This window comes from Anser cygnoides, chromosome 4, assembly GCF_040182565.1.
Source record: "Anser cygnoides isolate HZ-2024a breed goose chromosome 4, Taihu_goose_T2T_genome, whole genome shotgun sequence".
Taxonomy (NCBI): domain Eukaryota; kingdom Metazoa; phylum Chordata; class Aves; order Anseriformes; family Anatidae; genus Anser; species Anser cygnoides.
This window is the reverse complement of record NC_089876.1, coordinates 52,004,194-52,017,926: the sequence shown is the minus strand read 5'-3', so window position 1 is coordinate 52,017,926 and position 13,733 is coordinate 52,004,194. Positions and strand designations below refer to the sequence as shown.

The 13,733-nt window shown below is 38.5% G+C and overlaps 1 long non-coding RNA gene across 2 annotated transcripts; it reads right to left on the bottom strand.

The window, feature by feature from the left end:
* Positions 1-4,493: 4,493 nt before the first annotated feature.
* On the bottom strand, positions 4,494-13,373 carry LOC125184316 (uncharacterized). 2 transcript variants are annotated; one of them, XR_010831168.1, is made up of 5 exons: positions 12,338-13,373; positions 11,818-11,857; positions 9,030-9,142; positions 7,787-7,916; positions 4,494-7,696 (listed from the first exon to the last, which is right to left on the bottom strand). It is a non-coding gene; the product is annotated as an uncharacterized lncRNA (long non-coding RNA). The 2 variants fall into 2 exon arrangements; XR_007168136.2 differs by lacking the exons at positions 7,787-7,916; positions 9,030-9,142 and having other exon boundaries at positions 12,338-13,127.
* Positions 13,374-13,733: the final 360 nt, after the last annotated feature.

Sequence of the window (13,733 nt, the reverse complement as noted above, 5' to 3'; positions counted from 1 at the left end):
GAGACACAACTCCAGGCAGTGATAATATGTACATGCCTTTGACGATCTGTGATTTAGGATTCATTCAAATCCCAGCAAAGCTCAAAACTTTGAATCAGTGCCTTATCAGCACTGATAAGGACTCAGCTACCTGAGATCTCTATGTCAGGTCAAGTGCTTAACAAACTTAACTCACAGAAAAGTAACTTAAAATAGATTTATCATCCCATGTAGTTTATGTTTAATTGTAAACAGAAGAAAATTCTGAGAAAGGAACAAAGTACATAAACACCAAATAAAGTTACCATTTTTGTTAGTGTAAAAATAATTATCTGGGTTAAGAGGTTTGCCTTGCAAGATATTGCTCTGATTCTGTGCTCGCTCCCAAACTCAGTGCTGTGCATGGCTACACGTGCATGGCTTCTCCTGTCCCCTGGACTCTCCACCTCCTTAGCAAATAAAGCTTTGGCAAGCTCCATGCTCAGGCTGTTGTGTGCACAGCCTCCATCCTTTGCTTTTTATTGTTCTTAGGTTAGAAAAATACTGTCATCTCCCTCCAAGAAAACAGTCTTCAAGAATCTGTATCTAATATTATGCACTTTTGACAAAATATAGAATGTGTGGATGGGCAAGTAAGAGCCAGTCACAGAACGAGACAGAGGTATGTGTAATTAATACGTCATTAGGGTGATGATGACTGAATACTGCTATTCACATAACACATCAGCCAAGATCTAGCAGTTTTGCAGGTGGTGAGAAAGAACTGGATTGCCATTATGATGATTAAACAAATGAATATAACAACTGATCTGGAGCACATATTAATGCAAAATATGTATATTTTTGCTATGGTTAATTCTGCAGTGTCCTTGTTCCTCAAGCTATTGTATAACACTGCAAGTTCTAAGATTGCTAAGGATTAAATTGCAGTTAACGCTAAATAATCTGATACCACTCAAAAGCCAGGGTTGACAAAACTAAACTGCAATCTCCAAATCCTTTTTATGTTGTTGATACAAGGCCTTTTTAGTTGTGGCAGTCCTCAGCAGGACCAGCTGCTTGCAGCCACTATCATGGCCATCAAGTCCCTCACAGATGTGTCAAGAATGAGGAGGCACACCAGGGTCAATAGGAGCATAACACAGTTGTCAGTAGGAGCATGAAGAGAACACTTTTTACCAGACAGAGGCAATGCCAATTTATAACGGGGGACAATCATCACTACCAGAGAACCAAGGATAGGCAGTCAAAAAATGCAGAATTCATCTGTGGATCCACCAGAGCTGCGCTGGGACTGGAAAGGCCTTCCCACACGTACACCAAAAACAGGTATTCCTTAAGCAGGCCTGGCATCCACAGACTGCTCTTGTGAAGGCCAAAGCCAGGTGCCAGAGACAGAAAGTTATGTTGCATGAAATAATTGTTAGAAAAGTCAGCTGCATTAGCCCCTCTCAATAATTCATTCAGTAATGGTGCTGAATTCTCCCTGCTTGCAAGTCTGCACATGCCAAGTGCATCCTGCAACTGATATTGAGTGTAAAGGTATCAAGGAACAGTGGGCTTGGTTTTGTTTTTAAATAAGACCTTTAGCCTAGGTCCAAACTATTAAGTACAATCCATGAAAATAACTCTGGGAACTGTTGTGCTCAGAAACAGAAATTCTGCCAGTAGAAGACAGAAGTCTTGTTTCCTATTCCCAAGTCCTTCTCAGAAAAAAAAAATATATATATATACACACATATAAACAGTTAATAATGCCATGATTATAGACAACTGAATTTTAAAAGTAAAATAAATAAAGTAGAATTATGCAGCCTAATGATAAAGGATATTTACAACTCAGTGTGGTTATACAATTGAAAGCTTGATAAGACTAATAACTAATAACAACAACAACGATGATATCACTTTCTCTACTATTCACAAAACCTTCCTTTCAGGAGTCCTAGCTCTGCTTATACCAAAAATGTCTTATTAACAAGTTTTTTATTATTATAATTTCCACCTTTCTGTGATCCATTGTTTTCTTCAGGGAAAAAAAAAGAGGTAATTTATGTACAGATTAAGCTTTTTTTTCCCGCCTCCTCTCTGTTTTTTTTATGGTATCATCTGGTTTTAAGATTTCCTCACTGCTCCATAACGTGTATAGATTACTTGCAATCTACAACTTCCAAGTACTCTCAAACATGGCTCAGAAGATAAAAATATCTTGAAGACACTCAAACTGTTAGTTTTACTATGTGTTGTTAAGTCCCACTGCCCAGTGACAGAATTTGAACAGGCTGAGAGGATTGTGGTTTCAGCAGGACTGGAGCCATTTTCCTAGTGCAGTGGTAGTACTGAATTCAAACCAGCTGCGTTGTAGTGAATCCACCAGCCCTTTCCAGATGTCCTTCAGTCACCTCTGAGAACATTTAGGTAGGGAAGAGAACTAACCATATTTAAAGACACACAAACAGGACGAACATATGAGGTTAAGACTATCTCTGTCAGCAATTCTTCCTTAAGGAAGAAAGAATGACTACTGTCTGATGATCATCATTGCTAGAAGCATCTACACAGAATAATACAGTCTTTCTGGACCATCACAGTCAATCAACAAATAGACATACTGCTCTGAGCCATGCTAATTCACAGGAGTTGACTTTTGGACATTTATTTATATAAATTCAGATGACAACAGGAATTCTTTAAACCAGTTCTGCCTTTCATTGAAGTTGTATTCACTTGGTCAATAATACAGGATAAAGTTATTATTAATAAATCACCATATTCTGTTGGTTAGCTCCTGACAAGCTTGTATTTTTCAGTGTTGCTGTTCTCCAAGTTCCCATCTTTTCATGATTATTTTGCTCCCCTGCAATCTTTCTTACTTTCTTCCAGATACCCTGGGAAATGTCTGGATTCTGCATGATTAAAGTTAATGGGAGCTTTGCCATCAACTTCAGTGAACATGCGATCATGCTCTGTGCCAAATTCCATAAACCTCCTAGTAAGCCACAACACCTGTTTTCCTTCTCCTCCCATGTCCCATTTCTCTTCATTGCACATTTTTTCTCTGCTCTGACACCTATTAATCCATGCACTTTATCCAATCCATCATATTCACCTTTCTTCACCAGTTATGTTGCTGTGGCTCTGTGGCGATGGAATTAGTGGGAAAGTGTGAACTCACTTATAAAAGTGCTACTTTTCATACTGCCAAAATAATGTCAGAGCATCACAGAACACGAGTCCAAAATGGTACACAATATCTTTTCATGCATCTTGATCTGATTTTAATTTTACTTCCAGTCCCCCTTGGAAAATTACCACCCTATACATTTTTTTCTAAAATGTTCTTATACCCAAGTGTTAAATCTCTGCCATTGTTCAGTTTGTTGAATTCCAGCCTTCTCCTTCCTAGCAAATGTAATGAGCATACTTTATTATTTCTGCCAAAATATTTCAATATTCAAGCACCAGCAGTTCTTCATTCCTTGTGCTAAAACCCTCCCTGGGATTTTTAGTTTCAGTCCTCCCAAGTTTAATTAAAGACATGTCTTCTAAAAACACCTATTGAGACAGGCAAAACAAGTGAAACTATCTTAGGAAAGTATAGAGCTTCAGCTTTAGATTAATAGTGACTAGGCAGACTGAAAGCAAAAGACGATCATTTGGGAGCGATCACTCGGGTCAACAGTCACAAATACAGATTAATCAAGGGAGGGGAGGGAAAAAAAAGAGCACTTTGGGAACAGTTGGTTCCTTATTGAATCAAGACCTACTGCTCTATCTCTTTAGCGTATCCTCTCATTTGTTAAGACCTTTCATTAGTTGTGTGAATGTAATCCACTACTTCATCTCCAAAATGCGTGACAGGCCCAGCAGCAGGTGAAGGACATCCTTTATTTAGCTCCTTCTGACTTTGACTTTATTAGAGTGATACATCATTCAGGATTCAAATTAACATCTATCCCAAGAGACATATTGTATGGCTCTATATTTACTCTAAAGCATTCTTTGAATTTGCTGTCTCTACACACAAAGTATACTGCCATTACCAGAAAATTTATCTTCAGCTACTGGAGATCGTTCTGTGAAACCCAGACTTCTGCTCCTGCTAGTTTATAAGATGATTTTTTTTTTTACCCCCACTTTCTTCAGAGAAAAATAAAGCCTGAGCAGCTATAGTACTAAGTAAATAGCAAAATATTGCTTGTCCATTCAAACACAAAGCTAAACACACAGTTCAGAGTATAACAGCCAAATGCTCATTGCTCACTCACTGCTTTTATAAGAAGTTAGGACACTGCCTTAGGGAGCCACTGACATCAAGTATTTCATCATAGTACCACTGGAGCTGAGTTTTGTCTCCTTATTACTAATCCCTAAATACAAAATAAATAAATAAATAAATAAATTAAAGACTCAAACAACTTAATCCAATCTGACATCTCACCAGATTGCTAGGGTCTCTTGGTAAAGTAACCTGATGTGTCAAAGAAATTGCATTGCTGTCTTGTCCACTGAACTACACTTAATATTTAATCAGCTAATGAAAGACACCTTAGCATTATCATTTCTTCTTCCAAAAAAAAAATTAGACTCAAGACTAAGAGAAGCAAAGTAGTTCTGAAGCATTTTAGCTAGTGGTAAAGCTTTAAAAGCAAAATTCAAGCCAACAAAAAGCCACTTAAGTAGATTTTTGAATTTCCACCACATAGAAAGAAGAGCAAAGCACCAAAAGGCTACCTTCAAATGCAGAAAACAGAATTTTCTACTGAGCAGCACAAGCAGACGTGGAAGTAATCAGGATGTTAGGGCTTTCACAGCAACCCCATTACCATTCACAGGCTTTCAGAACTGCTGTTCTTTCCTCATTGTTCAGATCCCAGCAGCATTCACTGCAGATTTGGCTACATATGTTCTTCTGACTGTTGTTTTTATTTCCTTATCTTAGCTTCTATTAGCAATTCTGCTTTTCAGCCCTCTGCTAGGCACCTGATTCTTTTCAGTAATCAATACACTTAAAATTAAGTACTGGTTTAAGCACTTGGGGAAACTTAAAAGTAGGCTGGGTAGTTTTGCAGTTATTTTACAGGCACAAGGAGTGGGAAACTTTTTTGACTGCAATATTTTATCCAAATAAATCCTTTACAGTTAAACATTATATTATTAGGACTTAGTTTCCCCTCCTCCTCCCCATAAAGTTGTACTCCAAACATTGACTTTCTTGGTATTTTTTAAACAACAGAACAAAAGACCAACTTCAGGGGAAGTTTTATTTTGCTTCAACATATTGTAAAATAGTACTTGAACTATTTCTCATGTGGGTTTCTATTTTGAAGGCTTGATCTGTACAGTGATCTGCAATCTGCACCGGTGTAATTGATACTCCCCCCAAACCACATTTGTGTGCACACACACACTATAAACCTGAGATTTTACAGCAGCAGAATTTACTTCAGCGTCAACTGAACTGTACAAAACCCACTTGTACATCAGTGGTATTACCCTCCACGAACTGGTTTTGTGTAGGCAGGGAGTAATCACCTGGATAATCTAATGAGAATAGATTGTGTAAATAGTTCCACAAAGAGCAAATGTGCATAGCTAGGGCAATAAATTGGAATGATCGATGGGACAAGCAGCATGGTAAGATCAAAGGCATAAGATTACAACAAGTGTTTTAATCACCAGACCTTGCACTGCCATTAACCACGTCCTGTAAATGCTCTCGCAGCACCCCCAGACTGGATATTTTCTGCATATTTCTGCCTTGGACCATTCAAGTTCAGTAGGATACAGCCTCCAGCAGCACCAGAAACCAGGTAAAGTGCAAACAAGACCACCCTCAAGATGCATCTGCTCAAGTTCAGCAGCTCTGCATGCTGCAAAGCGAGGGCTCAGCCACCTTGGCTTTTCCCTGAGCCTGCTGCTGCATGCTGTCTTGGCTTTCACAGGAAGGAGTATTAGCTAAAATTGTGAGTGCACCTTTGGGGTATGAGGGTGACACAAGAGGACATCCCTCCATCCCCTACTCTTCAATGCTGTACTGTGCTTTTTTTTTTCCACAAGCCACCACAGTAGATTTAGCAGAAGAGTTCAGCACGTGAAAAAGCACAGGATAACATTTGTCTCCACTTATCATCCTAATACCCCATTGCCAACTCAGGCCCATGCTTCTTCTCTGCATCTCCTCAAGTTTGCCTTATTAAGACCAGAAACTTCCCCCTAAACCTGAGCTTCCCTCCCAGGTCCTCTCCACTATTTCATCCTCCCCAACATTTTTTTTTTATTCCTCTACAGCCACTGGCTGCTACAGCAACTGCCTCTTCCTTGTCCACTCAGTCTTTGTAATGAATCTGTAAGAGATGCCAAAGAGTGCTGAAATGCAATGAGAGTGAAATTCAAAGTACTCACTGTTCTTCCTCTACCAAATAGAAACGAGGAGTTTAATTATCCAGAGCTCTGCAAATACTGGAGTTATCAAGTGATCTCCTCTAGTTCTAAAACTTTTCTTAACCCTAAAGATGTTTCAGCCACCAGAAGTCACAAAATGCAACTTTTTAGAGAGAAATTAGGGAGTAACCTCTTTCCATCTAATTCATACATGCTACTTCACAATTTTACCAGCATTTAAGATTTTATGTTCATCATCTCCTTTACTTTTGCATTCTAATTTCTTTTCACTAAAAGAAAAAGTGTGCTGACTGTGCCTCCAGAAAGAGGTCATCTTAGCTTTAAGTGCAACATAAATGCAGCCATTGCCTAGGGGAATGGTAAAGGAATTGAACATTCAAGAGGCGCGGTGAACTTTTCAATAATTTTAAATAATCAATATATTAAGTATTCCAATATGTTAAAGGAACTTTACACTGAAGAAAGAGAGCCACATATCTGTACACCAAATAAAAAGAAATACATTCATGGGTTTTGGTCTGGATCCCCCGTCTCCCTCCAGTGTTTAGGGCATGAATATTAAAGATTCTCAGTGATTTTTTGTTGGTTGGTTTTAAGACAAACCCAAATACATAGCTCAGTTCAAGAACACCACCATTACTGTCAGGTCAGTAATAAAAAAAATAAAAACATTTTGGAACAAAGTTTCAAGAAAACATTTCATTTCCCACATGATATCCTCAGGTACATTTAACAGCACTCTGATGTCGAGATACCACAGTCCTTAATGAACTCATTCACAAGGCAGGCCTACTGAGTAAGCCAAATGTCAAGGAAAATATAAAAGCTTGAAGAAACAATTGATAACAAAGGATTTCAGGATTTTCTTCTCAACATGTAGGTCAAATTATGGGAAATGTGTGGGCAAAAATTATTACTACTTCTCTCTTATGGGTTGGTCTCACTTGCAGGATAACAGCTATGTCACTTTTCTCCCTGTGAATTTCAGTCAGCTGCTCTGTCTTCTATACTTAAGACCATTGCAAATCACCATAGGCACTATGGGCATTTCTTACCAAATTGATCAAGATTTCCCTCAACTACACAGTTGATCCATTTTACCCTGGAAAATAGATAATCAGAAAGGGAGAAAGTCCAGTCTGAACATTGTAACTAGCCAGATGCAAGAGATTTGCACTGCGAATTATTCTTAAAACTGTTTTCCTTTTCTGAAATAGAATCCCATAATTAAAGAAAAGTCCTTAAGGCGAAGGCTTCGAACGTAGAGGAAAGAAACGACATCACCAACTTGATGGGCCAGCGTAAATCCAACCTAAACAGAAAAAAAGAAAATACATGCTACTGCAATCATCACCGCAACCTGACTATATGTCTAATTTAAAACAAAGCAAAGAAAATTCACATCAGCTGTGTTATATTTTCACATTGCAAACTGTAAATAGCAACAAAATGAGAACAGAATTTCAGCTGGAAATTGCAAAGCTGTGATGGGCTGAGATGCTGTAGCTGCCAGAGCCAGAGGTGATACTCCACTGGAAAAAAAAAAAAAAAAAAAAAGTATTTTAGCATTTAAGTCACTGTGACTTATTATATGCTTTTTAAGTTTGATTTGTGTTGGGGAATGTGTGATCAAAGATGGACACGTGCAAGTTTTTTTTTTTTCTTCGCTTCAATCTCACACAGTCAATCATTCTAGAATCAAATCAGTTCATCAGTGAAGAAAAAATCATTTTTTATTTTCTCCTTGCCTGAGAAATCCACTTTGCAACATTTGCTAGTAGAGAACTGTGAAAATTACTCATATGAATGATTTGAATCTTGAGGCTAAACCAAGTACGCTGACCTTCCACTCCTTACTCAAAATACATTCTTTTTATATTAAAATAACATATGGAATGTCTCCTGCATTTTTTCAGCACCTGGAACTGTGTGGTATGTTATAAAGCACAGAAATTATCTAGTATATAATACTCTGACAACATAAAACTATAACCCCAAAACAATAGAGTGAAGCAATAGGTCTGCACAGGTTGACTTGCTTTTCTTCACTCAAATGAAAACTACTCCTCACTTGCAAATAAAAGTTAATTGCATAAAAATCAGTCTCTCTAATATATTAATGCCTTACTTTATATGCAGGTGTGAATACGTTAGTCTGAGACAGACATCTTTCACCCAAGGCTGCTAACTTCATATCTCAAAGGAATCTCTCAGAAACCAAAAGGACAAACATCTCTGTGTCAGAGTGTCAAATCAAAATGTAAATCAAACAACAGATGTTCAAAAACATTTTCTAAACAGCTGCGGTTAAAGTACATATATACATATATTTAATAAGCTTTTAAAAATACATATTGTGAACTTATTTTTAACAATATTACCTAATAAAATGTCTCAAATGCAAGATGCCACATGGTAAGTGTGGTGCTAGGAATGGAGAAATTTATCCTGGGACCCCTCCAGCTATCAAAAGCACCAAAAGGATTTCATGGGGAATTTTCAACTGACTTTTATCTAAAGCCATACTACCCAGTTAGGGAAGGCATTTTCCATAAATTAATGACCTGATTCAGTTTTCACTTTTGCTTTCTGTTTCACTTTAAAAGAAAACCCTGAGGCTAGCAATACTGCAGTACAATGCAAACCTGTGCTGGTTTGTAACAGAGGGCTGCGTTCAAGGAAAGCTCCACTGCTGGCCTCAAATGCAAGAGCAAGTCCTTGCTAGAAAGGGGCCGAGGAAGGATGTACAGCTCAGGAGCTTTAGAAGACAAGAAAGAGGAGGTGCAGTCAGGAGAAATACACAATCGCAATTAGTCACTGGGAAAGCAGTGTTAAGCTTTTCTATAGTTTTTGTATTGCTTACATTCAGATACTCTGTTGAGAAAACAAATAATCAATTGATCTTATGACAGAGTCAAAGCACAAGCATGAGGAAATGGTAATACCAAACCCCCACAGGAGAAAATTAATCTAACTACTGCTGTTAACTCCCTGCAAGCCAAAATACAAGTTCTCAATCCTTGTATCTTCTACACAGAAGTGAGCAGGAAGGAAGGAAAAGGCAGCTAAAAAAAAGTAGGTGGGTGGACAGGACGGAAATAATAAATGGCCTGTGAGAGACTGCTCTAATGGGGAAAAATGTTGGAAGAATTAATTGGGAGAGAGTAAATGAAGACATGAGAAATAAAAAATAAAAAGGAGGAAAGAAAAAACTTAAGCAGCTATACAGGATGTAGAAAGATACTTGACAGGACAAATTCTTGAGGGACTTGTGGGATTACTGGTTGTTTCCTCAGGTTACAGCAGCTCTTCATACCTTGAGACTAGAAATACTAGAGAATAACATCTGGAGCGTCCTACTAATCCTTCAGTGACTGAATGAAAAATGGAATTTCACTGATTACACAGTTAAGAAAGCTGCAAAGGGTATGAATTGAGTTAAAACTTAGATTAAAAGTTCAGCACGGTGAAATACTAATTTTCTGGGTTATAATGCAAAAAACAGAACATAGTAATATCTCTGTTTTATTCTTGATGACAGCATTACCAAGAAAAGAAATAAACAGAACTTCTGCTATGAATTCAGGACAGCAGATATCCCTTAAGTTTTATTTAAATAGTATGTGGAATAAATTAAAAACAAACAAACAAACTGTAGAGGAAAAGCTTCTCTGTATGTTACAGTTTTACCAAACATTCAGATATATTAAACCTTTTTCATTCTGGCCATACTTGAATGAGGCAATCACATAAATATATGAATAAGTAGAGTACATTGTATGTTAAATCAACTATTATCACAGGCTTATCTGTGCCTGGGCTAAATCCAGAAAGTCACAGCAAAGCCTGAGAAAGAGGTGGACCTGGAATACACATGCAACAAAGCTTCCTTGTGTCCCAGAAACATTACTGAGCTATTACACAGGTTTTGCTCATCGGAAAAAGAGGAAATGAAAGGGGAACATCTGCAATGTCTAAAGTATTCTAAAGGGAATACACGGGAAGGATGTTTCAAAGCTATTTGAGCTAGTGTCAAACAGGGATAGGAGATGCAAAACCTGATTAAACCACATATTCACAGAGTTTACCATTTGAAATATGACATGCCAAATATATAAGCAGTTATGAAAAATACTGAAGGGGGAACAAGCAAGAAACAAACTCTGTGGACCTCTCCTGACCTAAACTTGTCCCATATTTTTCCCTTGTGTTAGAATGTTTGCTCACAATAAGAGTAGAGCAGTTCAGGTAAAGCTGTTACTTGAAAAGAGCTTGTGGTACCTACCTGAGAGCAGTTTTTGTTGAATTCACTAATAAGCCCTTTATGCAGGTATTACATTGCCATCTAGTGTATGTGGCATATATTGTAAAACACAGGAAACGGACACAGACATGCGTTGCACAGAGCAGCTGAGTTTTCCCCTAGCTGGTTTTCCTCAAAACATTTCATCTTACAGAAAGACAGATTTCCTCCATGCTACTCAGTCCCAAGAAACATATGACTTGTATTATTTTAAAAAGAAAAAAGGAAAAAAAAAGGGGGGGGGGGGGGCACCATGAAAAGCACTACTCCAGTAGCAGTTTTTCTACTGAATCCCATGCTGTTGTATTTAGTGGGTACATCCACTGACAGTTTTAGCTAGTTCCACTGTTCTCATGCATCAAAGTGTGCTTTAGCTTCAGCAGGCCTGCTGCTGAGAGCATGAGCCCTAACCCCTACCAGCCAGCAGCCAAGTAACACTGGGATGAAGAATGAAGAACAACGCTGATCTTTCTTGTCCCACTTCCTATAACTAATTGAACTGTTACTGAGACAGTGGCTAAGCCGCACCAGTAAGCCCCTGTACAGCAAGGAGGGACGGCCCACGTTATGCTGGCAGATGTCTGACTGCCTCATGCAGGAGCCACAGGGTGCTCCCACGGTGCCCCCCAGGCTCCAAGCTGTAGCTAGATGCACTGGCTGTGAGTACTATGAGAGGCATGGCATGGCATGCAGGAGTTAAACACGGGAGACATTTCGGCCTAGCTGGCACCACTGAGTGCCAAGCAATGCCCCGCCATGTTTTTAAGTGCGCAGGCCTCACTCCAGTTTAAGGCTTTGGGCTGTTAAACCCAGACTTCTGAAACAAGTTTTTCCTCCAACCTGTACTGTAAAATTTAATTTTACTGTAAGTATAAAAAAGAATATTTTTTTAACAGTAAAATTAAATTTAATTAGCCCTTTTGAAACACAAACAGGCCCAAATTTAGAACACAGAGGTTATCTCATAACGTACTCCATATGGCAGAAAAACAACTGTGTGCCCCAGCCACCAGGCTTACAGAGAGACCACCCTGGCATTAAGCCCCCCATCTACCTATCCAGCCCTTCCTTAACCTCTAGGTGCTTCATTGAATGCTGGAGTGAAAAAGAGAAAATGGCTTTACGCTCACCTCATCTGCCAGTTCACCTGAGAGAGAAACAGGCTCCCCACTGGAAAGAAAGAATAGGAAACAATCCTTATTATGATCAGAACAGTAAGTGGTATCCATAAACCACACTCCTGCTTTCAAAACGAGGTTTCTCAGTTGTGGAGCCAAAGAAGATCCTTTACACCCCAACATCAGTTACAAATACCACATTTTATGAGAACTTGCTATAGCTGTTCTTTTGGGAGCCTCCCCATTTTAACAAGATATCAAGAGCCTGATATTACGCATTATCAGCAAATTTTATCTTGTTTTTGCTAGATGTTGGGCAATTGAATTACTGGTTCTCCTCAATAACAAATTTACTTGCTTTACTCATCATATGATCTATTGGATAGGATGAAGTAGCAAATATAATAAATGGTCTGTAGCCTTTTTTTCCGCCATTACATATGTGTATTTGTTAGCAATACAGTCAACATTCAAAATACATCCTTTATCAAATTCAGGCTTGGTTTGTTATTGACCCACAGATATTACTTACACTGTGCCAACATGTGTGCAGCCCATAAACAGCTGAGCTAGGGAAGGAGGCTAGCAAGCTCCCTAATTCCTTTCAGTCTAAAAGAGCCAAGTTAGCAAAAAAACAACTGTTTAAGCTAACCGATGTCACTTTAAATGAATCACTGCAATGGCTCTGTCAGCAGATCAAAGGGACCAGTCCCTTCCAGCAGGGAGGGAGGTGAAGGACAGTTAGAGCTGATAACTCCTCTCGGTGGTACAGCTGTTGGGCATCATGCCAAGGGAAAAAGGAACAAGTGTAAATAGAGCTCCAGGGTGATTATAATTCATTTGCTCTAAAAGTGTTTAATTCAGCAAGATACAGGTACCCTCACTTAACACTAACCATGTAAATACTCCCATTCTCTTTAATAGGACAACATCTCAGGTGAAGCAAGCAAGTAGCTTGCTGAATTAAACCTTTAATGTAATAATCTACAGGCACAGAACTAGTGAGAGACTTTAGTATACCTCTTCCACCCTGTCTTGTAGACTGCCTCCCTCATTCTGTCACTGTGCTTAAACTTCTGCCCCCCTTAAAATGACAGATTTTCATAGACAGACGCAGCATTGCCTATCTATATTAGTCAGGCATGTTTTTAGCCTCCTGGCATGTGGTCAGAAAAAGCTGCCATTGCTGTAGCTAGAGCAAGGTACATCCCCCATTTGCTGAAATAAAAGCACTTACAAATGATTACCTGATCATCAGCTTACCACCTGATCAGCTAATAGAATAAATGGATGTTTTCTTCAGAGATCAAGACAAGAAAAGGTGGTGACTGTTTTTATATCAACTGGGGTTATCTGCCTTGTTTTTGCTAATAGAAAAATGAGGTTTTGTTAAATAATAATAATAATAATTAAAAAAAAAAACTGCTCCAAACAAAAGAGATTACATCAACTGCATCCTTTTCTAATGATTTAAAGGAGTTTTGTTTTAATCCAAAATGGAAATAGCAAAATGCTCACATTAAAATTTCGAGTAAGAACTTTGTTGAGATGCCTAACGGCATACAAATTTCAACAGCATCCCAATAATCAGCCTCAATTTTTCTGTTAGACCTAGGAAATTAGCACCAGTCTCTCATTTGAATTCATCTAGCACAAGAAAGATTTTATTCTAAGAAGGTAGAGGAGGGTCAAGAAACTTCTAAAGACACAGTCCTGCTAATTCCTAAGCTAGAGCAGAAGACGAAGCTTGTACCAAGAGCTCGTTGTGTGCTATTCTCAAACATTTGCAGTCAAGTATCAGTAGACTGCTGAAATCATGCAAGAGGACTCTAAAGCTGTTCAGATTACAGCTTTACCAGAAAGTATTTGCAGATAATATGGTCATAAGCTATTTTTCTTATTAAAATTATGCTGAAAGACATGAATTC